The sequence below is a fragment of the Procambarus clarkii genome, chromosome 32, assembly GCF_040958095.1.
Source record: "Procambarus clarkii isolate CNS0578487 chromosome 32, FALCON_Pclarkii_2.0, whole genome shotgun sequence".
Classification (NCBI taxonomy): Eukaryota; Metazoa; Arthropoda; class Malacostraca; order Decapoda; family Cambaridae; genus Procambarus; species Procambarus clarkii.
Window position 1 is genome coordinate 22,858,491 of NC_091181.1, and position 26,590 is coordinate 22,885,080.

The following is a 26,590-nucleotide window of genomic DNA, read 5'->3' on the forward strand; positions in this document are numbered from 1 at the left end:
ATCCCTCCTTTAGCCTCTGCATCCCTCTCTTTAGCCTCTGCATCCCTCTCTTTAGCCTCTGCATCCCTCTCTTAAGCGTCTGCATCACTCTCTTGAGACTCTGCATCCCACTCTTAAACTCCTGTATCCCTCTCATGAGCCTCTGCATCCCTCTCTTGAGCCATTGCATCACTCTCTTAAGCCTCTGCATCTCCTCTCTGGAGCTTCTGCATTACTCTCAAGAGCCTCTGCGTCCCTCTCTTGTGCCTCTGCATCCCTCACTTTAGCCTCTGCATCCCACTCATGAGCCTCTTCATCCGTCTTTTAAGCCTCTGCATCACTCTCTTACACCTCTGCATCACTCTCGTAGGCCTCTGAATCACTCTCTTGAGCCTCTGCATCACTCTCGTAAGCCTCTGAATCACTCTCTTGAGCCTCTGCATCTCTCTCTTGAGCTCCTGCATCCATCTCTTGAGCCTCTGCATCCCTCTCATGAGCCTCTGCATCCCTCTCTTGAGCCTTTGCATCACTCTTTTAAGCCTCTGCATCCCTCTCTTGAGCCTCTGCATCCCTCTCTTAAGGCTCTGCATCCCTCTCTTGAGCCTTTGCATCACTCTCTTAAGCCTCTGCATCCCTCTCTGGAGCCTCTGCATCACTCCCAAGAGCCTCTGCGTCCCTCTCTTGTGCCTCTGCATCCCTCACTTGAGCCTCTGCATCCCTCTCATGAGCCTCTGCATCCGTCTCATAAGCTTCTGCATCACTCTCTTGAGCCTCTGCATCCCTCTCATGAGCCTCTGCATCCCACTCGTGAGCCTTTGCATCACTCTCCCAAGCCTATGCATCCCGCTCTTGAGCCTCTGCATCACTCTGACGAGCCTCTGCATCCCTCTCTTGTGCCTCTGCATCCCCTCTCTTGAGCCTCTGCATCCCTTTCTTGACCCTCTGCAACCCTCTCTTAAGCCTCTGCATCACTCTCTTGAGCCTCTGCATCATTCTCCTAACCCTCTGCATCACTCTCATGAGCCTCTGCATAACACTCTTAAGCCTATGCATCCCTCTCTTGAGCCTCTGCATCACTCTCATGAGCCTCTGTATCCCTCTTTTGAGCCTCTGCAACACTCTAGTAAGCCCTCTGCGACACTCTCTTAAGCCTCTGATTCCCTCTCTTTATCGTCTGCATCACTCTCTTAAGCCTCTGCATCACTCTCTTCAGCCTCTGCTTCACTCTCTTAAGCCTCTGCATCACTCCTTGAGGCCTCTGCATCATTCTCTTGAGCCTCTGCATCCTTCTCTTAAGCCTCTACATCATTCTCTTGAGCCTCTTCATAACTCTCTTGAGCTTCTGAGTCACTCTCTTAAGCCTCTGCATCACTCTTTTGAGCCTGTGCGTCACTCTCTTAAGCCTCTGCATCTCTCACTTCAGCCTCTGCATCACTCTCTGGAGCCTCTGCATCCCTCTCTGGAGCCTCAGCACCCCTCTCCTGAGCCTCAGCAGCACTCTCTTGAGCCTCTTCATCATTTTCTTGTGCCTCTGCATCCCTCTCCTAAGGCTCTGCTTCACTCACTTGAGCCTCTGCATCCCTCTCTTGAGCCTCTGCATCCCTCCCTTAAGCCTCTGCATCACTCTCTTAAGTCTCTGCATCCCTCTCTTGAGCCTCTGCATCACTCTCTTGAGCCTCTGCATCCCTCTCTTGAGCCTCTACATCCTTCCCTTAAGCCTCTGCATCACTCTCTTAAGTCTCTGCATCCCTCTCTTGAGCCTCTGCATCACTCTCTTGAGCTTCTGCATTACTCTCTTGAGCCTCTACATCCTTCTCCTTGAGCCTCAGCATCCCTCTCTTAAGCATCTGCATCACTCTCTTGAGCCTATGCATCACTCTCTTGAGCCTCTGCATCACACTCTTGAGCCTCTGCATCCCTCTCTTGAGCCTCTGCATCACTCTCAAGAGCCTCTGCATTCCTCTCTTGTGCCTCTGCATCCCCTCACTTGAGCCTCTGCTTCCCTCTCTTGTGCCTATGCATCACTCTCTTCAGCCTCTGCATCACTCTCTTAAGCCTCTGCATCACTCTTTTGATCATCTGCATCACTCTCGTAAGCCTATGCATCACTCTCTTGAGGCTCTGCAGAACTCTCTTGAGCCTCTGCATCACTCTCTTTAGCCTCTGCATCCCTCTCTTGAGCCTCTGCATCTTTCTCTTGTGCCTCTGCATCCCTCACTTGAGCCTCTGCATCCCTCTCTTGAGCCTCTTCATCTCTCTCTTGAGCCTCTGCATCCCTCTCTTGAGCCTCTGCATCCGTCTCTTAAGCCTCGGCATCACTCTCTTAAGCCTCTGCATCACTCTCGTAAGCCTCTGAATCACTCTCTTGAGCCTCTGCATCACTCTCTTCAGCCTCTGAATCCCTCGCTTGAGGCCTCTGCATCACTCTCTCGGGCCTCTGCATCACCCTCATACTCCTCTGCATCACTCTCTGAGCCTCTGCATCACTCTCTTGAGCCTCTGCATCACTCTCTAGACCATCTGCATCACTCTCTTTATCCTATGCATCACTCTCTTGAGCCTCTGCATCACTCTCCTCAGCCTCTGCATCACTCTCTTGAACCTCTGCATCACTCTCTTGAGCCTCTGCATCACTCTCTAGACCATCTGCATCACTCTCTTTATCCTATGCATCACTCTCTTGAGCCTCTGCATCACTCTCCTCAGCCTCTGCATCACTCTTTGAGCCTCTGCATCATTCTCCTGAGCCTCTGCATCCCTCTCTTAAGCCTCTATATCATTCTCTTGAGCTTCTGCATAACTCTCTTCAACCTCTGCATAAATCTCATAAACCGAAAATCAGGAACATTTTAGTTAATTTTAATGAAAACACATTGATTTTTATCATTTGTATTGGAAGCAACATCTTTATACGTCTTTTCTAGGGTCTAAAAAAATACGAAACGTCGCTCTATGATTCGAAGTTAAAATCCTCAAATTTGGTATAATAATTACTTTTTTCACGTTTTTCATGTAGTTTGATATTACGTAAATATATTCATTTTTACCAATATTTCGATACTATTTCATGTAGTATCACGATATGTGCTTTGGCCTTCATATCTCAGATTTTCGCATAATATTGCATTTTAAGCAAGTTTTCTTGCATTTTGTTTCGTACTAAATATCATCGAATTCAGCAATATTTTGACGTTTATCATCCCCTTTTCCTTTATGTGATATAAACAAAATATCATCGAATTAGGCAATATTTTGCTGTTTTTCCACGTTTTTGTGAATTTTCAGTTTATTGCTATTAATTCATTATATATACGATAAAAATGATGCAAACACATAATTGATTAGAAATTAACCTTAAACACTTCATTTTCAATCAACTATTTGTTTCTAGTTAAAATACTGAGTAAGATATTGGAAAGGGGAGAAGTTTCTGTTTTTATTGCATATATAGACGTTTCAGCCCGATTAGAGCGGTTTTACGTGTACATCTTCCATCGGTAATATAAACGGAAAATCAGGAACATTTAGTTTATTCTAAAGAAAAACACATTATTTTTATCATTTGTATTTGAAACAACATTGTCATATGTCTTTTCTTGGATCTAAATAATACGAAACCACCGCTCTATGATTTGAAGTTAAAATCCTCAAATATGGTAATATCGTGACTTTTTTCACGTTATTCATATAGTGTGATTTTACGTATATATATTCGTTTTTACCAATATTTCGATGCTACTTCATGTTTTCTCACGATATGTGATTGGCCTTCAAATCTCAGAATTTCGCAAATATTTCATTTTCAAGCAAGTTTTCTTGCATTTTGTTTTGTACTAAAAATCATCGAATTTATCAATATTTTGACCTTTATCATCCCCTTTTCCTTTACGTGATATAAACAAAATATCGAATTTGGCAATATTTTGACGTTATTCCCCGTTTTTGTGAATTTTCAGTTTATTGTTATTATTTCATTATATATACGATAAAAATGATGCAAATACATAATTGATCGGAAAATAACCTTAAATACTTCATTTTCAATCATCTATTTGTTTCTCGTTAAAATTACTGAGTAAGATATTTAAAAGGGGAGAAGTTCTGTTTTATTGCATATATCGACGTTTCAGCCGGATTAGAACGGTTTTAGGTGTACATCTTCCATCAGTAATATGAACCGAAAATCAGGAATATTTTAGTTAATTTTAATGAAAACACATTGATTTTTATAATTTGTATTGGAAGCGACATATTTATAAGTCTTTTCTAGGGTCTAAAAAATACGAAACGTCGCTTTATGATTCGAAGTTAAAATCCTCAAACGTTTTTCATGTTGTCTGATATTACGTAAATATATTCATTTTTTACCAATATTTCGATACTATTTCATGTAGTATCACGATATGTGATTTGGCCTTCATCGATGCAGAGGATCAGATTTTCGGCTAATATTGCATTTTAAGCAAGTTTTCTTGCATTTTGTTTCGTACTAAAAAGCATCGAATTCAGCAATATTTTGACGTTTATCGTCCCCTTTTCTTTTATGTGATATAAACAAAATATCATCTAATTAGGCAATATTTTGCTGATTTTCCACGTTTTTGTGAATTTTCAGTTTATTGCTATTAATTCATTAAATATACGATAAAAATGATGCAAACACATAATTGATTAGAAATTAACCTTAAACACTTCATTTTCAATCAACTATTTTTTTCTCGTTAAAATACTGAGTAAGATATTTAAAAGGGGAGAAGTTCTGTTTTTATTGCATATATCGACGTTTCAGCCGTATTAGAACGGTTTTACTTGTACATCTTCCATCAGTAACATGAACCGAAAATCAGGAATATTTTAGTTAATTTTAATGAAAACACATTGATTTTTATAATTTGTATTGGAAGCAACATCTTTATACGTCTTTTCTAGGGTCTAAAAATACGAAACGTCGCTTTATGATTCGAAGTTAAAATTCTCAAACGTTTTTCATGTTGTTTGATATTACGTAAATATATTCATTTTTTACCAATATTTCGATACTATTTCATGTAGTATCACGATATGTGATTTGGCCTTCATATCTCAGATTTTCGGCTAATATTGCATTTTAAGCAAGTTTTTTTGCATTTTGTTTCGTACTAAAAAGCATCGAATTCAGCAATATTTTGAAGTTCTGTTTTATTGCATATATCGACGTTTCAGCCGGATTAGAACGGTTTTAGGTGTACATCTTCCATCAGTAATATGAACCGAAAATCAGGAATATTTTAGTTAATTTTAATGAAAACACATTGATTTTTATAATTTGTATTGGAAGCAACATCTTTATAAGTCTTTTCTAGGGTCTAAAAAATACGAAACGTCGCTTTATGATTCGAAGTTAAAATCCTCAAACGTTTTTCATGTTGTCTGATATTACGTAAATATATTCATTTTTTACCAATATTTCGATACTATTTCATGTAGTATCACGATATGTGATTTGGATTTCATCGATGCAGAGGATCAGATTTTTGGCTAATATTGCATTTTAAGCAAGTTTTCTTGCATTTTGTTTCGTACTGAAAAGCATCGAATTCAGCAATATTTTGACGTTTATCGTCCCCTTTTCCTTTATGTGATATAAACAAAATATCATCTAATTAGGCAATATTTTGCTGATTTTCCACGTTTTTGTGAATTTTCAGTTTATTGCTATTAATTCATTAAATATACGATAAAAATGATGCAAACACATAATTGATTAGAAATTAACCTTAAACACTTCATTTTCAATCAACTATTTTTTTCTCGTTAAAATACTGAGTAAGATATTGTAAAGCGGAAAAGTTCTGTTTTTATTGCATATATCGACGTTTCAGCCGGATTAGAGCGGTTTTACGTGTACATCTTCCATCGGTAATATAAACGGAAAATCAGGAACATTTTAGTTAATTCTAATGAAAACACATTGATTTTTATCATTTGTATTTGAAACAACATTGTCATATGATTTTTCTTGGATCTAAATAATACGAAACCTCGCTCTATGATTTGAAGTTAAAATCCTCAAATATGGTAATATCGTGACTTTTTTCACGTTATTCATATAGTGTGATTTTACGTATATATATTCGTTTTTACCAATATTTCGATGCAACTTCATGTTTTCTCACGATATGTGATTTGGCCTTCAAATCTCAGAATTTCGCAAATATTTCATTTTCAAGCAAGTTTTCTTGCATTTTGTTTTGTACTAAAAATCATCGAATTTAGCAATATTTTGACCTTTATCATCCCCTTTTCCTTTACGTGATATAAACAAAATATCGAATTTGGCAATATTTTGACGTTATTCCCCGTTTTTGTGAATTTTCAGTTTATTGTTATTATTTCATTAAATATACGATAAAAATGATGCAAATACATAATTGATCGGAAAATAACCTTAAATACTTCATTTTCAATCATCTATTTGTTTCTCGTTAAAATACTGAGTAAGATATTTAAAAGGGGAGAAGTTCTGTTTTTATTGCATATATCGACGTTTCAGCCGGATTAGAACGGTTTTACGTGTACATCTTCCATCAGTAACATGAACCGAAAATCAGGAATATTTTAGTTAATTTTAATGAAAACACATTGATTTTTATAATTTGTATTGGAAGCAACATCTTTATACGTCTTTTCTAGGGTCTAAAAAATACGAAACGTCGCTTTATGATTCGAAGTTAAAATCCTCAAACGTTTTTCATGTTGTTTGATATTACGTAAATATATTCATTTTTTACCAATATTTCGATACTATTTCATGTAGTATCACGATATGTGACTTGGCCTTCATATCTCAGATTTTCGGCTAATATTGCATTTTAAGCAAGTTTTCTTGCATTTTGTTTCGTACTAAAAAGCATCGAATTCAGCAATATTTTGAAGTTCTGTTTTTATTGCATATATCGACGTTTCAGCCGGATTAGAACGGTTTTAGGTGTACATCTTCCATCAGTAATATGAACCGAAAATCAGGAATATTTTAGTTAATTTTAATGAAAACACATTGATTTTTATAATTTGTATTGGAAGCGACATCTTTATACGTCTTTTCTAGGGTCTAAAAAATACGAAACGTCGCTTTATGATTCGAAGTTAAAATCCTCAAACGTTTTTCATGTTGTCTGATATTACGTAAATATATTCATTTTTTACCAATATTTCGATACTATTTCATGTAGTATCACGATATGTGATTTGGCCTTCATCGATGCAGAGGATCAGATTTTCGGCTAATATTGCATTTTAAGCAAGTTTTCTTGCATTTTGTTTCGTACTAAAAAGCATCGAATTCAGCAATATTTTGACGTTTATCGTCCCCTTTTCTTTTATGTGATATAAACAAAATATTATCTAATTAGGCAATATTTTGCTGATTTTCCACGTTTTTGTGAATTTTCAGTTTATTGCTATTAATTCATTAAATATACGATAAAAATGATGCAAACACATAATTGATTAGAAATTAACCTTAAACACTTCATTTTCAATCAACTATTTTTTTCTCGTTAAAATACTGAGTAAGATATTTAAAAGGGGAGAAGTTCTGTTTTTATTGCATATATCGACGTTTCAGCCGGATTAGAACGGTTTTACGTGTACATCTTCCATCAGTAACATGAACCGAAAATCAGGAATATTTTAGTTAATTTTAATGAAAACACATTGATTTTTATCATTTGTATTGGAAGCAACATCTTTATACGTCTTTTCTAGGGTCTAAAAATACGAAACGTCGCTTTATGATTCGAAGTTAAAATCCTCAAACGTTTTTCATGTTGTTTGATATTACGTAAATATATTCATTTTTTACCAATATTTCGATACTATTTCATGTAGTATCACGATATGTGATTTGGCCTTCATATCTCAGATTTTCGGCTAATATTGCATTTTAAGCAAGTTTTTTTGCATTTTGTTTCGTACTAAAAAGCATCGAATTCAGCAATATTTTGAAGTTCTGTTTTTATTGCATATATCGACGTTTCAGCCGGATTAGAACGGTTTTAGGTGTACATCTTCCATCAGTAATATGAACCGAAAATCAGGAATATTTTAGTTAATTTTAATGAAAACACATTGATTTTTATAATTTGTATTGGAAGCAACATCTTTATAAGTCTTTTCTAGGGTCTAAAAAATACGAAACGTCGCTTTATGATTCGAAGTTAAAATCCTCAAACGTTTTTCATGTTGTCTGATATTACGTAAATATATTCATTTTTTACCAATATTTCGATACTATTTCATGTAGTATCACGATATGTGATTTGGATTTCATCGATGCAGAGGATCAGATTTTCGGCTAATATTGCATTTTAAGCAAGTTTTCTTGCATTTTGTTTCGTACTGAAAAGCATCGAATTCAGCAATATTTTGACGTTTATCGTCCCCTTTTCCTTTATGTGATATAAACAAAATATCATCTAATTAGGCAATATTTTGCTGATTTTCCACGTTTTTGTGAATTTTCAGTTTATTGCTATTAATTCATTAAATATACGATAAAAATGATGCAAACACATAATTGATTAGAAATTAACCTTAAACACTTCATTTTCAATCAACTATTTTTTTCTCGTTAAAATACTGAGTAAGATATTGGAAAGGGGAAAAGTTCTGTTTTTATTGCATATATCGACGTTTCAGCCGGATTAGAGCGGTTTTACGTGTACATCTTCCATCGGTAATATAAACGGAAAATCAGGAACATTTTAGTTAATTCTAATGAAAACACATTGATTTTTATCATTTGTATTTGAAACAACATTGTCATATGATTTTTCTTGGATCTAAATAATACGAAACCTCGCTCTATGATTTGAAGTTAAAATCCTCAAATATGGTAATATCGTGACTTTTTTCACGTTATTCATATAGTGTGATTTTACGTATATATATTCGTTTTTACCAATATTTCGATGCTACTTCATGTTTTCTCACGATATGTGATTTGGCCTTCAAATCTCAGAATTTCGCAAATATTTCATTTTCAAGCAAGTTTTCTTGCATTTTGTTTTGTACTAAAAATCATCGAATTTAGCAATATTTTGACCTTTATCATCCCCTTTTCCTTTACGTGATATAAACAAAATATCGAATTTGGCAATATTTTGACGTTATTCCCCGTTTTTGTGAATTTTCAGTTTATTGTTATTATTTCATTAAATATACGATAAAAATGATGCAAATACATAATTGATCGGAAAATAACCTTAAATACTTCATTTTCAATCATCTATTTGTTTCTCGTTAAAATACTGAGTAAGATATTTAAAAGGGGAGAAGTTCTGTTTTTATTGCATATATCGACGTTTCAGCCGGATTAGAACGGTTTTACGTGTACATCTTCCATCAGTAACATGAACCGAAAATCAGGAATATTTTAGTTAATTTTCATGAAAACACATTGATTTTTATAATTTGTATTGGAAGCAACATCTTTATACGTCTTTTCTAGGGTCTAAAAAATACGAAACGTCGCTTTATGATTCGAAGTTAAAATCCTCAAACGTTTTTCATGTTGTTTGATATTACGTAAATATATTCATTTTTTACCAATATTTCGATACTATTTCATGTAGTATCACGATATGTGACTTGGCCTTCATATCTCAGATTTTCGGCTAATATTGCATTTTAAGCAAGTTTTCTTGCATTTTGTTTCGTACTAAAAAGCATCGAATTCAGCAATATTTTGAAGTTCTGTTTTTATTGCATATATCGACGTTTCAGCCTGATTAGAACGGTTTTAGGTGTACATCTTCCATCAGTAATATGAACCGAAAATCAGGAATATTTTAGTTAATTTTAATGAAAACACATTGATTTTTATAATTTGTATTGGAAGCGACATCTTTATACGTCTTTTCTAGGGTCTAAAAAATACGAAACGTCGCTTTATGATTCGAAGTTAAAATCCTCAAACGTTTTTCATGTTGTCTGATATTACGTAAATATATTCATTTTTTACCAATATTTCGATACTATTTCATGTAGTATCACGATATGTGATTTGGCCTTCATCGATGCAGAGGATCAGATTTTCGGCTAATATTGCATTTTAAGCAAGTTTTCTTGCATTTTGTTTCGTACTAAAAAGCATCGAATTCAGCAATATTTTGACGTTTATCGTCCCCTTTTCTTTTATGTGATATAAACAAAATATCATCTAATTAGGCAATATTTTGCTGATTTTCCACGTTTTTGTGAATTTTCAGTTTATTGCTATTAATTCATTAAATATACGATAAAAATGATGCAAACACATAATTGATTAGAAATTAACCTTAAACACTTCATTTTCAATCAACTATTTGTTTCTCGTTAAAATACTGAGTAAGATATTGGAAAGGGGAAAAGTTCTGTTTTTATTGCATATATCGACGTTTCAGCCGGATTAGAGCGGTTTTACGTGTACATCTTCCATCGGTAATATAAACGGAAAATCAGGAACATTTTAGTTAATTCTAATGAAAAACATTGATTTTTATCATTTGTATTTGAAACAACATTGTCATATGTCTTTTCTTGGATCTAAATAATACGAAACCTCGCTCTATGATTTGAAGGTAAAATCCTCAAATATGGTAATATAGTGACTTTTTTCACGTTATTCATGTAGTGTGATTTTACGTATATATATTCGTTTTTACCAATATTTCGATACTACTTCATGTTTTCTCACGATATTTGATTTGGTCTTCAAATCTCAGAATTTCGCAAATTTTTCATTTCAAAGCAAGTTTTCTTCCATTTTGTTTTGTACTAAAAATGATCGAATTTAGCAATATTTTGAAATTTATCATCCCCTTTTCCTCTACGTGATATAAACAAAATATCGAATTTGGCAATATTTTGACGTTATTCCCCGTTTTTGTGAATTTTCAGTTTATTGTTATTATTTCATTATATATACGACAAAAATGATGCAAATACATAATTGATCGGAAAATAACCTTAAATACTTCATTTTCAATCATCTATTTGTTTCTCGTTAAAATACTGAGTAAGATATTTAAAAGGGGAGAAGTTCTGTTTTTATTGCATATATCGACGTTTCAGCCGGATTAGAACGGTTTTACGTGTACATCTTCCATCAGTAACATGAACCGAAAATCAGGAATATTTTAGTTAATTTTAATGAAAACACATTGATTTTTATAATTTGTATTGGAAGCAACATCTTTATACGTCTTTTCTAGAGTCTAAAAAATACGAAACGTCGCTTTATGATTCGAAGTTAAAATCCTCAAACGTTTTTCATGTTGTTTGATATTACGTAAATATATTCATTTTTTACCAATATTTCGATACTATTTCATGTATTATCACGATATGTGATTTGGCCTTCGTATCTCAGATTTTCGGCTAATATTGCATTTTAAGCAAGTTTTTTTGCATTTTGTTTCGTACTAAAAAGCATTGAATTCAGCAATATTTTGAAGTTCTGTTTTTATTGCATATATCGACGTTTCAGCCGGATTAGAACGGTTTTAGGTGTACATCTTCCATCAGTAATATGAACCGAAAATCAGGAATATTTTAGTTAATTTTAATGAAAACACATTGATTTTTATAATTTGTATTGGAAGCAACATCTTTATAAGTCTTTTCTAGGGTCTAAAAAATACGAAACGTCGCTTTATGATTCGAAGTTAAAATCCTCAAACGTTTTTCATGTTGTCTGATATTACGTAAATATATTCATTTTTTACCAATATTTCGATACTATTTCATGTAGTATCACGATATGTGATTTGGATTTCATCGATGCAGAGGATCAGATTTTCGGCTAATATTGCATTTTAAGCAAGTTTTCTTGCATTTTGTTTCGTACTGAAAAGCATCGAATTCAGCAATATTTTGACGTTTATCGTCCCCTTTTCCTTTATGTGATATAAACAAAATATCATCTAATTAGGCAATATTTTGCTGATTTTCCACGTTTTTGTGAATTTTCAGTTTATTGCTATTAATTCATTAAATATACGATAAAAATGATGCAAACACATAATTGATTAGAAATTAACCTTAAACACTTCATTTTCAATCAACTATTTTTTTCTCGTTAAAATACTGAGTAAGACATTGGAAAGGGGAAAAGTTCTGTTTTTATTGCATATATCGACGTTTCAGCCGGATTAGAGCGGTTTTACGTGTACATCTTCCATCGGTAATATAAACGGAAAAGCAGGAACATTTTAGTTAATTCTAATGAAAACACATTGATTTTTATCATTTGTATTTGAAACAACATTGTCATATGTCTTTTCTTGGATCTAAATAATTCGAAACCTCGCTCTATGATTTAAAGTTAAAATCCTCAAATATGGTAATATCGTGACTTTTTTCACGTTATTCATATAGTGTGATTTTACGTATATATATTCGTTTTTACCAATATTTCGATGCTACTTCATGTTTTCTCACGATATGTGATTTGGCCTTCAAATCTCAGAATTTCGCAAATATTTCATTTTCAAGCAAGTTTTCTTGCATTTTGTTTTGTACTAAAAATCATCGAATTTAGCAATATTTTGACCTTTATCATCCCCTTTTCCTTTACGTGATATAAACAAAATATCGAATTTGGCAATATTTTGACGTTATTCCCCGTTTTTGTGAATTTTCAGTTTATTGTTATTATTTCATTAAATATACGATAAAAATTATGCAAATACATAATTGATCGGAAAATAACCTTAAATACTTCATTTTCAATCATCTATTTGTTTCTCGTTAAAATACTGAGTAAGATATTTAAAAGGGGAGAAGTTCTGTTTTTATTGCATATATCGACGTTTCAGCCGGATTAGAACGGTTTTACGTGTACATCTTCCATCAGTAACATGAACCGAAAATCAGGAATATTTTAGTTAATTTTAATGAAAACACATTGATTTTTATAATTTGTATTGGAAGCAACATCTTTATACGTCTTTTCTAGGGTCTAAAAAATACGAAACGTCGCTTTATGATTCGAAGTTAAAATCCTCAAACGTTTTTCATGTTGTTTGATATTACGTAAATATATTCATTTTTTACCAATATTTCGATACTATTTCATGTAGTATCACGATATGTGATTTGGCCTTCATATCTCAGATTTTCGGCTAATATTGCATTTTAAGCAAGTTTTCTTGCATTTTGTTTCGTACTAAAAAGCATCGAATTCAGCAATATTTTGAAGTTCTGTTTTTATTGCATATATCGACGTTTCAGCCGGATTAGAACGGTTTTGTGTGTACATCTTCCATCAGTAATATAAACCGAAAATCAGGAATATTTTAGTTAATTTTAATGAAAACACATTGATTTTTATAATTTCTATTGGAAGCGACATCTTTATACGTCTTTTCTAGGGTCTAAAAAATACGAAACGTCGCTTTATGATTCGAAGTTAAAATCCTCAAACGTTTTTCATGTTGTCTGATATTACGTAAATATATTCATTTTTTACCAATATTTCGATACTATTTCATGTAGTATCACGATATGTGATTTGGCCTTCATCGATGCAGAGGATCAGATTTTCGGCTAATATTGCATTTTAAGCAAGTTTTCTTGCATTTTGTTTCGTACTAAAAAGCATCGAATTCAGCAATATTTTGACGTTTATCGTCCCCTTTTCTTTTATGTGATATAAACAAAATATCATCTAATTAGGCAATATTTTGCTGATTTTCCACGTTTTTGTGAATTTTCAGTTTATTGCTATTAATTCATTAAATATACGATAAAAATGATGCAAACACATAATTGATTAGAAATTAACCTTAAACACTTCATTTTCAATCAACTATTTTTTTCTCGTTAAAATACTGAGTAAGATATTTAAAAGGGGAGAAGTTCTGTTTTTATTGCATATATCGACGTTTCAGCCGGATTAGAACGGTTTTACGTGTACATCTTCCATCAGTAACATGAACCGAAAATCAGGAATATTTTAGTTAATTTTAATGAAAACACATTGATTTTTATAATTTGTATTGGAAGCAACATCTTTATACGTCTTTTCTAGGGTCTAAAAATACGAAACGTCGCTTTATGATTCGAAGTTAAAATCCTCAAACGTTTTTCATGTTGTTTGATATTACGTAAATATATTAATTTTTTACCAATATTTCGATACTATTTCATGTAGTATCACGATATGTGATTTGGCCTTCATATCTCAGATTTTCGGCTAATATTGCATTTTAAGCAAGTTTTTTTGCATTTTGTTTCGTACTAAAAAGCATCGAATTCAGCAATATTTTGAAGTTCTGTTTTTATTGCATATATCGACGTTTCAGCCGGATTAGAACGGTTTTAGGTGTACATCTTCCATCAGTAATATGAACCGAAAATCAGGAATATTTTAGTTAATTTTAATGAAAACACATTGATTTTTATAATTTGTATTGGAAGCAACATCTTTATAAGTCTTTTCTAGGGTCTAAAAAATACGAAACGTCGCTTTATGATTCGAAGTTAAAATCCTCAAACGTTTTTCATGTTGTCTGATATTACGTAAATATATTCATTTTTTACCAATATTTCGATACTATTTCATGTAGTATCACGATATGTGATTTGGATTTCATCGATGCAGAGGATCAGATTTTCGGCTAATATTGCATTTTAAGCAAGTTTTCTTGCATTTTGTTTCGTACTGAAAAGCATCGAATTCAGCAATATTTTGACGTTTATCGTCCCCTTTTCCTTTATGTGATATAAACAAAATGTCATCTAATTAGGCAATATTTTGCTGATTTTCCACGTTTTTGTGAATTTTCAGTTTATTGCTATTAATTCATTAAATATACGATAAAAATGATGCAAACACATAATTGATTAGAAATTAACCTTAAACACTTCATTTCAATCAACTATTTTTTTCTCGTTAAAATACTGAGTAAGATATTGGAAAGGGGAAAAGTTCTGTTTTTATTGCATATATCGACGTTTCAGCCGGATTAGAGCGGTTTTACGTGTACATCTTCCATCGGTAATATAAACGGAAAATAAAGGAACATTTTAGTTAATTCTAATGAAAACACATTGATTTTTATCATTTGTATTTGAAACAACATTGTCATATGTCTTTTCTTGGATCTAAATAATACGAAACCTCGCTCTATGATTTGAAGTTAAAATCCTCAAATATGGTAATATCGTGACTTTTTTCACGTTATTCATATAGTGTGATTTTACGTATATATATTCGTTTTTACCAATATTTCGATGCTACTTCATGTTTTCTCACGATATGTGATTTGGCCTTCAAATCTCAGAATTTCGCAAATATTTCATTTTCAAGCAAGTTTTCTTGCATTTTGTTTTGTACTAAAAATCATCGAATTTAGCAATATTTTGACCTTTATCATCCCCTTTTCCTTTACGTGATATAAACAAAATATCGAATTTGGCAATATTTTGACGTTATTCCCCGTTTTTGTGAATTTTCAGTTTATTGTTATTATTTCATTAAATATACGATAAAAATGATGCAAATACATAATTGATCGGAAAATAACCTTAAATACTTCATTTTCAATCATCTATTTGTTTCTCGTTAAAATACTGAGTAAGATATTTAAAAGTGGAGAAGTTCTGTTTTTAATGCATATATCGACGTTTCAGCCGGATTAGAACGGTTTTACGTGTACATCTTCCATCAGTAACATGAACCGAAAATCAGGAATATTTTAGTTAATTTTAATGAAAACACATTGATTTTTATAATTTGTATTGGAAGCGACATCTTTATACGTCTTTTCTAGGGTCTAAAAAATACGAAACGTCGCTTTATGATTCGAAGTTAAAATCCTCAAACGTTTTTCATGTTGTCTGATATTACGTAAATATATTCATTTTTTACCAATATTTCGATACTATTTCATGTAGTATCACGATATGTGATTTGGCCTTCATCGATGCAGAGGATCAGATTTTCGGCTAATATTGCATTTTAAGCAAGTTTTCTTGCATTTTGTTTCGTAATAAAAAGCATCGAATTCAGCAATATTTTGACGTTTATCGTCCCCTTTTCTTTTATGTGATATAAACAAAATATCATCTAATTAGGCAATATTTTGCTGATTTTCCACGTTTTTGTGAATTTTCAGTTTATTGCTATTAATTCATTAAATATACGATAAAAATGATGCAAACACATAATTGATTAGAAATCAACCTTAAACACTTCATTTTCAATCAACTATTTTTTTCTCGTTAAAATACTGAGTAAGATATTGGAAAGGGGAAAAGTTCTGTTTTTATTGCATATATCGACGTTTCAGCCGGATTAGAGCGGTTTTACGTGTACATCTTCCATCGGTAATATAAACGGAAAATCAGGAACATTTTAGTTAGTTCTAATGAAAAACATTGATTTTTATCATTTGTATTTGAAACAACATTGTCATATGTCTTTTCTTGGATCTAAATAATACGAAACCTCGCTCTATGATTTGAAGGTAAAATCCTCAAATATGGTAATATAGTGACTTTTTTCACGTTATTCATGTAGTGTGATTTTACGTATATATATTCGTTTTTACCAATATTTCGATACTACTTCATGTTTTCTCACGATATTTGATTTGGTCTTCAAATCTCAGAATTTCGCAAATTTTTCATTTCAAAGCAAGTTTTCTTGCATTTTGTTTTGTACTAAAAATGATCGAATTTAGCAATATTTTGAAATTTATCATCCCCTTTTCCTCTATGTGATATAAAGAAAATATCATTTGAATTAGGCCGTTTTTCCATGTTTTTGTGAATTTTCAGTTTATTGTTATTAATTCATTAAATGTACGATAAAAATTATGCAAACACATAATTGATCAGAAAATAACCTTATACTTCGTTTTCAATCATCTATTTGTTTCTCGTTAAAATACTGAGTAAGATATTGAAAAGGGGAGAAGTTCTGTTTTTATTGCATATATCGACGTTTCAGCCGGATTAGAACGGTTTTACGTGTACATCTTCCATCGGTAATATAAACCGAAAATCAGGAACATTTTAGTTAATTTTAATGAAAACACATTGATTTTTATAATTTGTATTGGAAGCAACATCTTTATACGTCTTTTCTAGGGTCTAAAAAATTCGAAACGTCGCTCTATGATTCGAAGTTAAAATCCTCAAATTTGGTATAATAATGACTTTTTTCACGTTTTTCATGTAGTTTGATATTACGTAAATATATTCATTTTTACCAATATTTCGATACTATTTCATGTAGTATCACGATATGTGCTTTGGCCTTCAAATCACAGATTTTCGCATAATATTGCATCTTAAGCAAGTTTTCTTGCATTTTGTTTCGTACTAAAAATCATCGAATTCTGCAATATTTTGACGTTTATCATCCTCTTTTCCTTTAGGTGATATAAACAAAATATTATCGAATTAGGCAATATTTTGCGGTTTTTCCACGTATTTGTGAATTTTCAGTTTATTGCTATTAATTCATTAAATATACTATAAAAATGATGCAAATACATAATTGATTAGAAATTAACCTTAAACACTTCATTTTCAATCAACTATTTGTTTCTCGTTAAAATACTGAGTAAGATATTGGAAAGGGGAGAAGTTCTGTTTTTATTGCATATATAGACGTTTCAGCCCGATTAGAGCGGTTTTACGTGTACATCTTCCATCGGTAATATAAACGGAAAATCAGGAACATTTTAGTTTATTCTAATGAAAACACATTGATTTTTATCATTTGTATTTGAAACAACATTGTCATGTCTTTTCTTGGATCTAAATAATACGAAACCTCGCTCTATGATTTGAAGTTAAAATCCTCAAATATGGTAATATAGTGACTTTTTTCACGTTATTCATGTAGTGTGATTTTACGTATATATATTCGTTTTTACCAATATTTCGATACTACTTCATGTTTTCTCACGATATGTGATTTGGCCTTCAAATCTCAGAATTTCGCAAATTTTGCATTTTTAAGCAAGTTTTCTTGCATTTTGTTTTGTACTAAAAATCATCGAATTTAGCAATATTTTGACCTTCATCATCCCCTTTTCCTTTATGTGATTTAAACAAAATATCATCGAATTAGGATGTTTTTCCACGTTTTTGTGAATTTTCAGTTTATTGTTATTAATTCATTAAATATACGAAAAAATTATGCAAACACATAATTGATCAGAAAATAACCTTAAATACTTCATTTTCAATCATCTATTTGTTTCTCGTTAAAATACTGAGTAAGATATTGAAAAGGGGAGAAGTTCTGTTTTTATTGCATATATCGACGTTTCAGCCGGATTAGAACGGTTATACGTGTACATCTTCCATCGGAAATATAAACCGAAAATCAGGAACATTTTAGTTAATTTAAATGAAAACACATTGATTTTTATCAATTGTATTGGAAGCAACATCTTTATACGTCTTTTCTAGGGTCTAAAAAATACGAAACGTCGCTCTATGATTCGAAGGTAAAATCCTCAAATTTGGTATAATATTGACTTTTTTCACGTTTTTCATGTAGTTTGATATTACGTAAATATATTCATTTTTACCAATATTTCGATACTATTTCATGTAGTATCACGATATGTGCTTTGGCCTTCAAATCTCGGATTTTCGCATAATATTGCATTTTAAGCAAGTTTTCTTGCATTTTGTTTCGTGCTAAACATCATCGAATTCAGCAATATTTTTACGTTTATCATCCCCTTTTCCTTTATGTGATATAAACAAAATATCATCGAATTATGCAATATTTTGCTGTTTTTCCACGTTTTTGTGAATTTTCAGTTTATTGCTATTAATTCATTAAATATACGATAAAAATGATGCAAACACATTATTGATTAGAAATTAACCTTAAACACTTCATTTTCAATCAACTATTTTTTTCTCGTTAAAATACTGAGTAAGATATTGGAAAGGGGAAAAGTTCTGTTTTTATTGCATATATCGACGTGTCAGCCGGATTAGAGCGGTTTTACGTGTACATCTTCCATCGGTAATATAAACGGAAAATCAGGAACATTTTAGTTAATTCTAATGAAAAACATTGATTTTTATCATTTGTATTTGAAACAACATTGTCATATGTCTTTTCTTGGATCTAAATAATACGAAACCTCGCTCTATGATTTGAAGGTAAAATCCTCAAATATGGTAATATAGTGACTTTTTTCACGTTATTCATGTAGTGTGATTTTACGTATATATATTCGTTTTTACCAATATTTCGATACTACTTCATGTTTTCTCACGATATGTGATTTGGTCTTCAAATCTCAGAATTTCGCAAATTTTTCATTTCAAAGCAAGTTTTCTTGCATTTTGTTTTGTACTAAAAATGATCGAATTTAGCAATATTTTGAAATTTATCATCCCCTTTTCCTCTATGTGATATAAAGAAAATATCATCGAATTAGGCCGTTTTTCCATGTTTTTGTGAATTTTCAGTTTATTGTTATTAATTCATTAAATGTACGATAAAAATTATGCAAACACATAATTGATCAGAAAATAACCTTATACTTCGTTTTCAATCATCTATTTGTTTCTCGTTAAAATACTGAGTAAGATATTGAAAAGGGGAGAAGTTCTGTTTTTATTGCCTATATCGACGTTTCAGCCGGATTAGAACGGTTTTACGTGTACATCTTCCATCGGTAATATAAACCGAAAATCAGGAACATTTTAGTTAATTTTAATGAAAACACATTGATTTTTATAATTTGTATTGGAAGCAACATCTTTATACGTCTTTTCTAGGGTCTAAAAAATTCGAAACGTCGCTCTATGATTTGAAGTTAAAATCCTCAAATTTGGTATAATAATGACTTTTTTCACGTTTTTCATGTAGTTTGATATTACGTAAATATATTCATTTTTACCAATATTTCGATACTATTTCATGTAGTATCACGATATGTGCTTTGGCCTTCAAATCACAGATTTTCGCATAATATTGCATCTTAACCAAGTTTTCTTGCATTTTGTTTCGTACTAAAAATCATCGAATTCAGCAATATTTTGACGTTTATCATCCCCTTTTCCTTTAGGTGATATAAACAAAATATTATCGAATTAGGCAATATTTTGCTGTTTTTCCACGTATTTGTGAATTTTCAGTTTATTGCTATTAATTCATTAAATATACTATAAAAATGATGCAAATACATAATTGATTAGAAATTAACCTTAAACACTTCATTTTCAATCAACTATTTGTTTCTCGTTAAAATACTGAGTAAGATATTGGAAAGGGGAGAAGTTCTGTTTTTATTGCATATATAGACGTTTCAGCCCGATTAGAGCGGTTTTACGTGTTCATCTTCCATCGGTAATATAAACGGAAAATCAGGAACATTTTAGTTTATTCTAATGAAAACACATTGATTTTTATCATTTGTATTTGAAACAACATTGTCATGTCTTTTCTTGGATCTAAATAATACGAAACCTCGCTCTATGATTTGAAGTTAAAATCCTCAAATATGGTAATATAGTGACTTTTTTCACGTTATTCATGTAGTGTGATTTTACGTATATATATTCGTTTTTACCAATATTTCGATACTACTTCATGTTTTCTCACGATATGTGATTTGGCCTTCAAATCTCAGAATTTCGCAAATTTTGCATTTTTAAGCAAGTTTTCTTGCATTTTGTTTTGTACTAAAAATCATCGAGTTTAGCAATATTTTGACCTTCATCATCCCCTTTTCCTTTATGTGATTTAAACAAAATATCATCGAATTAGGATGTTTTTCCACGTTTTTGTGAATTTTCAGTTTATTGTTATTAATTCATTAAATATACGAAAAAATTATGCAAACACATAATTGATCAGAAAATAACCTTAAATACTTCATTTTCAATCATCTATTTGTTTCTCGTTAAAATACTGAGTAAGATATTGAAAAGGGGAGAAGTTCTGTTTTTATTGCATATATCGACGTTTCAGCCGGATTAGAACGGTTATACGTGTACATCTTCCATCGGAAATATAAACCGAAAATCAGGAACATTTTAGTTAATTTAAATGAAAACACATTGATTTTTATCAATTGTATTGGAAGCAACATCTTTATACGTCTTTTCTAGGGTCTAAAAAATACGAAACGTCGCTCTATGATTCGAAGGTAAAATCCTCAAATTTGGTATAATATTGACTTTTTTCACGTTTTTCATGTAGTTTGATATTACGTAAATATATTCATTTTTACCAATATTTCGATACTATTTCATGTAGTATCACGATATGTGCTTTGGCCTTCAAATCTCGGATTTTCGCATAATATTGCATTTTAAGCAAGTTTTCTTGCATTTTGTTTCGTGCTAAACATCATCGAATTCAGCAATATTTTTACGTTTATCATCCCCTTTTCCTTTATGTGATATAAACAAAATATCATCGAATTATGCAATATTTTGCTGTTTTTCCACGTTTTTGTGAATTTTCAGTTTATTGCTATTAATTCATTAAATATACGATAAAAATGATGCAAACACATTATTGATTAGAAATTAACCTTAAACACTTCATTTTCAATCAACTATTTTTTTCTCGTTAAAATACTGAGTAAGATATTGGAAAGGGGAAAAGTTCTGTTTTTATTGCATATATCGACGTTTCAGCCGGATTAGAGCGGTTTTACGTGTACATCTTCCATCGGTAATATAAACGGAAAATCAGGAACATTTTAGTTAATTCTAATGAAAAACATTGATTTTTATCATTTGTATTTGAAACAACATTGTCATATGTCTTTTCTTGGATCTAAATAATACGAAACCTCGCTCTATGATTTGAAGGTAAAATCCTCAAATATGGTAATATAGTGACTTTTTTCACGTTATTCATGTAGTGTGATTTTACGTATATATATTCGTTTTTACCAATATTTCGATACTACTTCATGTTTTCTCACGATATGTGATTTGGTCTTCAAATCTCAGAATTTCGCAAATTTTTCATTTCAAAGCAAGTTTTCTTGCATTTTGTTTTGTACTAAAAATGATCGAATTTAGCAATATTTTGAAATTTATCATCCCCTTTTCCTCTATGTGATATAAAGAAAATATCATCGAATTAGGCCGTTTTTCCATGTTTTTGTGAATTTTCAGTTTATTGTTATTAATTCATTAAATGTACGATAAAAATTATGCAAACACATAATTGATCAGAAAATAACCTTATACTTCGTTTTCAATCATCTATTTGTTTCTCGTTAAAATACTGAGTAAGATATTGAAAAGGGGAGAAGTTCTGTTTTTATTGCCTATATCGACGTTTCAGCCGGATTAGAACGGTTTTACGTGTACATCTTCCATCGGTAATATAAACCGAAAATCAGGAACATTTTAGTTAATTTTAATGAAAACACATTGATTTTTATAATTTGTATTGGAAGCAACATCTTTATACGTCTTTTCTAGGGTCTAAAAAATTCGAAACGTCGCTCTATGATTTGAAGTTAAAATCCTCAAATTTGGTATAATAATGACTTTTTTCACGTTTTTCATGTAGTTTGATATTACGTAAATATATTCATTTTTACCAATATTTCGATACTATTTCATGTAGTATCACGATATGTGCTTTGGCCTTCAAATCACAGATTTTCGCATAATATTGCATCTTAACCAAGTTTTCTTGCATTTTGTTTCGTACTAAAAATCATCGAATTCAGCAATATTTTGACGTTTATCATCCCCTTTTCCTTTAGGTGATATAAACAAAATATTATCGAATTAGGCAATATTTTGCTGTTTTTCCACGTATTTGTGAATTTTCAGTTTATTGCTATTAATTCATTAAATATACTATAAAAATGATGCAAATACATAATTGATTAGAAATTAACCTTAAACACTTCATTTTCAATCAACTATTTGTTTCTCGTTAAAATACTGAGTAAGATATTGGAAAGGGGAGAAGTTCTGTTTTTATTGCATATATAGACGTTTCAGCCCGATTAGAGCGGTTTTACGTGTTCATCTTCCATCGGTAATATAAACGGAAAATCAGGAACATTTTAGTTTATTCTAATGAAAACACATTGATTTTTATCATTTGTATTTGAAACAACATTGTCATGTCTTTTCTTGGATCTAAATAATACGAAACCTCGCTCTATGATTTGAAGTTAAAATCCTCAAATATGGTAATATAGTGACTTTTTTCACGTTATTCATGTAGTGTGATTTTACGTATATATATTCGTTTTTACCAATATTTCGATACTACTTCATGTTTTCTCACGATATGTGATTTGGCCTTCAAATCTCAGAATTTCGCAAATTTTGCATTTTTAAGCAAGTTTTCTTGCATTTTGTTTTGTACTAAAAATCATCGAGTTTAGCAATATTTTGACCTTCATCATCCCCTTTTCCTTTATGTGATTTAAACAAAATATCATCGAATTAGGATGTTTTTCCACGTTTTTGTGAATTTTCAGTTTATTGTTATTAATTCATTAAATATACGAAAAAATTATGCAAACACATAATTGATCAGAAAATAACCTTAAATACTTCATTTTCAATCATCTATTTGTTTCTCGTTAAAATACTGAGTAAGATATTGAAAAGGGGAGAAGTTCTGTTTTTATTGCATATATCGACGTTTCAGCCGGATTAGAACGGTTATACGTGTACATCTTCCATCGGAAATATAAACCGAAAATCAGGAACATTTTAGTTAATTTAAATGAAAACACATTGATTTTTATCAATTGTATTGGAAGCAACATCTTTATACGTCTTTTCTAGGGTCTAAAAAATACGAAACGTCGCTCTATGATTCGAAGGTAAAATCCTCAAATTTGGTATAATATTGACTTTTTTCACGTTTTTCATGTAGTTTGATATTACGTAAATATATTCATTTTTATCAATATTTCGATACTATTTCATGTAGTATCACGATATGTGCTTTGGCCTTCAAATCTCGGATTTTCGCATAATATTGCATTTTAAGCAAGTTTTCTTGCATTTTGTTTCGTGCTAAACATCATCGAATTCAGCAATATTTTTACGTTTATCATCCCCTTTTCCTTTATGTGATATAAACAAAATATCATCGAATTATGCAATATTTTGCTGTTTTTCCACGTTTTTGTGAATTTTCAGTTTATTGCTATTAATTCATTAAATATACGATAAAAATGATGCAAACACATAATTGATTAGAAATTAACCTTAAACACTTCATTTTCAATCAACTATTTGTTTCTCGTTAAAATACTGAGTAAGATATTGGAAAGGGGAGAAGTTCTGTTTTTATTGCATACATCGACGTTTCAGCCGGATTAGAGCGGTTTTACGTGTATATCTTCCATCGGTAATATAAACGGAAAATCAGGAACCTTTTAGTTAATTCTAATGAAAACACATTGATTTTTATCATTTGTATTTGAAACAACATTGTCATATGTCTTTTCTTGGATCTAAATAATACGAAACCTCGCTCTATTATTTGAAGTTAAAATCCTCAAATATGGTAATAAAGTGACTTTTTTCACGTTATTCATGTAGTGTGATTTTACGTATATATATATTCGTTTTACCAATATTTCGATACTACTTCTTGTTTTCTCACGATATGTGATTTGGCCTTCAAATCTGAGAATTTATCAAATTTTGCATTTTTAAGCAAGTTTTCTTGCATTTTGTTTTGTACTAAAAATCATCGAATTTAGCAATATTTTGACCTTCATCATCCCCTTTTCCTTTATGTGATTTAAACAAAATATCGAATTAGGCAATGTTTTGCCGTTTTTCCATGTTTTTGTGAATTTTCAGTTTATTGTTATTATTTCATTATATATACGAGAAAAATTATGCAAACACATAATTGATCAGAAAATAACCTTAAATACTTCATTTTAATCATCTATTTGTTTCTCGTTAAAATACTGAGTAAGATATTTAAAAGGGGAGAAGTTCTGTTTTTATTGCATATATCGACGTTTCAGCCGGATTAGAACGGTTTTACGTGTACATCTTCCATCAGTAATATATACCGAAAATCAGGAATATTTTAGTTAATTTTAATGAAAACACATTGATTTTTATCATTTGTATTGGAAGCAACATCTTTATACGTTTTTTCTAGGGTCTAAAAAATACGAAACGTCGCTTTATGATTCGAAGTTAAAATCCTCAAATTTGGCATAATAATGACTTTTTCACGTTTTTCATGTAGTTTGATATTACGTAAATATATTCATTTTTACCAATATTTCGATACTATTTCATGTATATGAAATGTATATATATATGAATATGATACTATTTCATTCTTGCAGGCACCTTCAGTTGCCTGCAAGAATGGCTCCAGACTCTTAATCATGGGCGATATCAACCATGGAAATATAGACTGGGTGAATGGGGACCCACATGGAGGTGTAGATACATGGAGAGCTAAACTCTTGGAAGTGGCAACAAGGAACTTTCTGTGCCAACATGTCAAGGTACACTCAATAATGAGGGTAATGACAAAACAGCTCGACTCGACCTGAATATTCACCTTGACTGAGTCAGAAATAAGAGAAGTGGAATTTGAAGCCCCCATAGGAATGAGTGACCACAGTGTATTGACATTTGAGTATCTGGTGGAGGTAGAGATAACCTGTCCAAGGAAGGGATTGGAAGATAAAAGACTAAATTACCGAAGAGGAAACTATGACGAAATAAGGAACTTCCTAATTAGAAAACAATAGGAAATAGAATTCAGAGAAAAGACTGTACAGCATATGATGGACTACGTCACCCAGAAGTGCATTCAGAAACTGAAACACACCCAGAAACTGCATTCAGGTTTATCCCGGCCTAAAAGGAGAAAAATGAAAAGCAACAGAAGAATTCATGGTTCAATCAAGAATGTTAGGTAGCGAAGCAATTGAGTACAAGAACATGGAGAAACTACAGGAATAACAGAACACCAGAGAGCAGGGAGAAATACCAGAAGGCCAGAAATGAGTACCTCAGAGTGAGGAGAGAAGGAGAGAGACAGTATGAAAATGACATTGCTAATAAAGCTAAGACCCAACCAAAACTGCTCCACAGCCACATCAGGAGAAAAACAGCAGTGAAGGAACAAGTGATGCAACAGAGAAAAAGGAACAACAGATAAAGAGAGAATGACAAGGAGGTGTGAGAAGACCTCAACAAGAGATTCCAGAAGGTCTTCTCAATAGAACAAGGAGAAGCCCCTGCACTAAATGAGGGGGAGGCAAACCAAGCAAAATTGGAGGAATTTTACCTCACCAGTAATGTGGTCAAAATGAATCTGTTGGAGCTGAATGAGACAAAGGCCGTTGGGTCTGATAGAATCTCACCGTGGATACTAAAAGAAGGTGCAGAAAAACTATGTGTGCCTCTCTCTGTGGAGCATAACAGGTCACTGGAAACAGGAGACCTACCGAAAGCTGGAAGACTGCAAATGTTGTCCAAATATACAAAAAGGGTGAAAGTTATGAGGCACTGAACTACAGGCCCCTTTCCCTAACTAGTATACTATGCAAGGTGATGGAGAAGATCGCGAGGAAAAGGCTCGTAGAGCATCAGGTGGGAAATTGGTTTGTAA